This window comes from Manihot esculenta, chromosome 13 (assembly GCF_001659605.2).
Source record: "Manihot esculenta cultivar AM560-2 chromosome 13, M.esculenta_v8, whole genome shotgun sequence".
In the NCBI taxonomy this organism is placed as follows: Eukaryota; Viridiplantae; Streptophyta; class Magnoliopsida; order Malpighiales; family Euphorbiaceae; genus Manihot; species Manihot esculenta.
In genome coordinates this window covers 20,629,126-20,633,339 of record NC_035173.2, presented here as the reverse complement: position 1 = coordinate 20,633,339, position 4,214 = coordinate 20,629,126, and positions in this window count along the sequence as shown.

Sequence of the window (4,214 nt, the reverse complement as noted above, 5' to 3'; positions counted from 1 at the left end):
GTCCCAGCGACCTTAAGTCGATATGGATCCTAGCGCCGGTAGCGATTCGATTTTGGGGCGTTACAACTGTGGCAATTCTGGGCACCATCAACCTCTCCCTAGTGCTAGGTGATGAGAAGCATAAACGGAGTTGTATGTGGAATTCGCAGTGGTAGATATTCCACTTGCGTACAATGTGATACTCGGCCGCCCAGTTCTAAACTGTCATGGTATTGTTATTAACATAGGTGCTATGTATTTTAAGTTACCAGCTCTAGGAGGGATAGCCGTGGTCTGAGGCAACCTAAAGATGGCTAAAGAATGTTATAAGCATCCCATAAAAGGCCTCAGAAAAGCAACAATACCCATCGATTTACTAGAAAAATCAGAATCTCACATAAAACCAAAGCTAGTAGACTCGGTAGAAGAGGTCTAGCTAGGTAAGGATCAAAAGGTATGGTTTGGTATTGTGTTAGCTGGAGAAACAAAGAACCGTTTTAATAGAATTGCTAAAATATCGAGTGACCACTTTTGCTTGGTCTCCAAAAGATGTAACAAGGGTAGACTCGACTCTCATCACTTATAAGCTATCTATTGACAAAGCAGTCAAACCAGTTCAACAAAAGATAAGAAGTTTCACACTGGAGAGGCAGCAGGTGATCAAAGAAGAGGTTAATAAGCTATTAAGTGTAGGATTGATAAAGGATGTCCAATATCCCACATGACTCGTTAATGTGGTCCTTGTAAAAAAGGCCAACGAAAAATAAAGGATGTAAGTGGATTTCATTGACTTGAATAAAGCATGTCCAAATGATCATTATCCATTACCATCTATGGACAAGTTAGTAGACTCGACCTCGAGTCATGCAGTGATTTCCTTTCTTCATGCCATTTCAGGTTACCCCCAAATCATGATGGACCCTAAGGATGCAGAGAAGACTGCGTTCATTATAGATGAAAGAGTTTTCTGCTACAAGGTGATGCCGTTTGGACTAAAAAACGCAGGGGCAACTTACCAAAGGCTGGTGTCAGACATCTTTAAAGACATGGTGGGGACAACAGTCAAAGTGCAGGTGGATGACATGGTGGTAAAGAGCTGATTCTTGGAAAACCATCCAGATTGTAATACCCGGCTAGATTCCGGCATCGGAATCCCTACCTTCCGGCGGAATCTCCGTTGGAATCTGGGATTTTGATGATGCCAGAGTCTTCTTGTAGGGTAAAAGGTGTTTTCTAAAATGTTTTTACTGATTTCATGGTTTTAAATGAAAAAGGATTTGAGTTTTGAAAAGAAAAGACCAAGGAGGCATTTGCCAGGTTCGGCCGCTGAAAGTCAAGTTCGGCCGCTGAACATGGGAAGGTTTCGGGAGTGCCTTTGGCCTCCGAAAGCCTTGTTTGAATGAACCAGGTTCGGCCGCCGAACATGCATGAGTTTAGGGGGCACGTTAGGCTGCCGAAGGTGGTTCAGCAGGCCACCTATAAAGAGCCCTCAGATCGGAAATGGGCGAGTTTTCTCCCCATTCTCGAGCTCAGGTGAGTTTAGGTCCTCCTTGGTCGTTTTCATGTTTTTCTCTACCCACCCTTCAAGTTTTCATGAGATCTACCCTTGTTTTGAAGATTTGAAACCCAAATAGAAGTTGTGGAGCTTGGAGGCTGTTGGAGCTTGGATCCTCCACACCTCCGAGTTAGGGATCACACCACCCCTCGATCTTCAAGAGGTAAGTGTAGATCCTTGCTTCTCTACTGTTTTTAATAAAGTTTTAGTAAGTTTAATGATGTTTTGATGGTTGAGTATGGGTAGATATGCATGTAGGGTTTATGTGGGTTTTGTGCCCAAAGTGTGTTTATGTGATGCTATGTTGAAGGTTTGAGCTGGTCTATGCATGTGGGAGAGTGTATGCATGATTGGGAAAGAGCAGGTGAGATTATGGGTTGTTTTGATGGTTTTGTCCTATGTGGGTCATAAGCTATCTATGTATGCTTTTGATGTGTTTTGGGGTTTAATCTAGTTGTTAAGCTCCTTTATGCATGACTAAGGGTTTATGTATGGTTTTGAGAAGTTTATACATGTTTTAAAAGGTTGGATGCTTGTTTTGGGAGTTTGGGAGGCTTGTATGCACAAGGGCTGAGTTCTGGAAGATCTCAGGTTCGGCCGCCGAACATGCCTATGGATGCATGAATTGGCCGCCAAACCTTGCCCCCGAAAGTTGTGTTTCAGAGCTGAAGCAGACTTTCGGCCGCCGAAGGTGATGTTCGGCCGCCGAAAGTGCATGACTTTCGTCTCTGGAAGGGACCTTCGGCCGAACCTGCATGACTTTCGTCTCTGGAAGGGACCTTCGGCGGCCGAAAGTGCCGCCGAAAGTGCCCTGTCCAGCCTTTTCATGAGTGTTCTGTATGCATGTTTCCTTGATGCTTTAAGGGGTTTTTGGAGAGTTGTTTATGAGTTGTTTAGGGTGTGTTTGGCACCTCACTAGAGTCCACCTGTGTAGGATCGGACCCGAGGAACCGAGGTGTTTAGCAGTGTCAGCAGTTTCAGAGTCGGCCCAGAGCTAGTCAAAGGTGAGTGGAACTAAACCTAATGCTTTAAATTAAGAAATTAAATGTTTTTAGAGCATGAACCATGCATCATGAAATGCCATGATATGTATTAGGTTGTCTTGCATTAGAATCCACGAATATGATGCATTGCATAATATGTTATTGATGTGGATGGATATTGGATGATCCTTAGCCCTCAGTATGAGATAAGATAATATGATATGAGATGACAAGGTATGATATAGAAAGCCCAGGTGTGGCCTAATCGCCCCTGGCATCATGTATATGTAAGGAAAGACCAGGTGTGGCCTAATCGCCCCTGGCATAGTTGGACATGTTATGATGTGAGTTATGTAAGCGAATACTAGGTGTGGCCTCATCGCCCCTGGTATAGTTGGACATATTTTGATATGTAGAGGGCTAATGGTGACAAGTTCATCCTTGATGTGATATGTTTGTGATGTGATGCATTCCACGATGGCATACTTGTAAATGAACTGTTCTGCTAGTGTGGTTTCCGCTCACTGGGCTTTATAGCTCACCCCTCTCCCCTAACCCCAGATTTGCAGGGTCAGAGATAGTCAGAAGATCAGCAGGTTATGTCTATGGTCAGATTCATGTAATAGATTAGTAGTGGACATGATGTAAGGTAAAGATATGTACTGAAATGTAAAATGTTATGATGTCAATCAATGTAATATAATAGACAAAGTTGTGCTTTGCCCTAGAAGTGTGGTTAATCCCTTGTATATGGTCCTTATGTATGTCTTTAATGAGACAGGAAAACCAAGCTTATTTTATGTTGCCCCATTAGAGTTGATGATGAGAACTCTAGTGTTAGGGTTTATGATTATGAGTTTGTGCATGCACGGGTTAAGCTTGGTGTACGAAAGAAAGAAAAGGTTTACAAATTTTATGTTTTACAGCTTTTATGTTTATGTTTGATCATGTTTGGGATTATACCAGATGTACAGGATGTATGTTAGGCTTGCTACGGGTCCCGGCAGCCTTAAGCCGATCTGGATCCTAGCGCCGGTAGCGGTTCGGATTTCCGGGTCGTTACACAGATGATATCCGAAAATTATTTGATGTATTGGACAAGGTAAATATAAAACTAAACCATGAAAAGTATACCTTCAAGGTAAGAGCTGGGAAGTTTTTGGGTACATAGTTTTAGAAAGAGGTATAGAGGCAAACCGTAAAAAGATTAGTGCCATTCAAAATATGGAAGCTCCTAAACTCATTAATGAAGTACATAAGCTAAATGGACGAGTCATAGCCCTGGGCAAGTTTATATTATGCTCGGCCAGGAGGTGTCTCCCGTTTTTTAAATCCTTAAAAGGCAAAGGTAAATTTGTACGGGGGGAAAAATATGCAGAAGAGTTGAAGTTTGAAAACATTTTTATCATCTCTCTTATTGTTAAGCTCGCCTGTCGAGGGTGAGATTTTATTTCTATACTTGTCTGTGATGCGAAAAACAGTTTTCTCTGTACTCGTTCGTGAGAACAATGGAGAATAAAGTCCAGTCTATTATGCCAGTCAAGTTTTGAAGGGGACAAAGCTGAACTATCATCCCCTCGAAAAGTTGGCATTTACAATCTTGATGTTAGCCACAAAGCTACATCCATATTTTAAGTCACATACCATAGAAGTCAGGATAGATTACCTCCTACGAAAGGTTCTACATAGGGCAGATT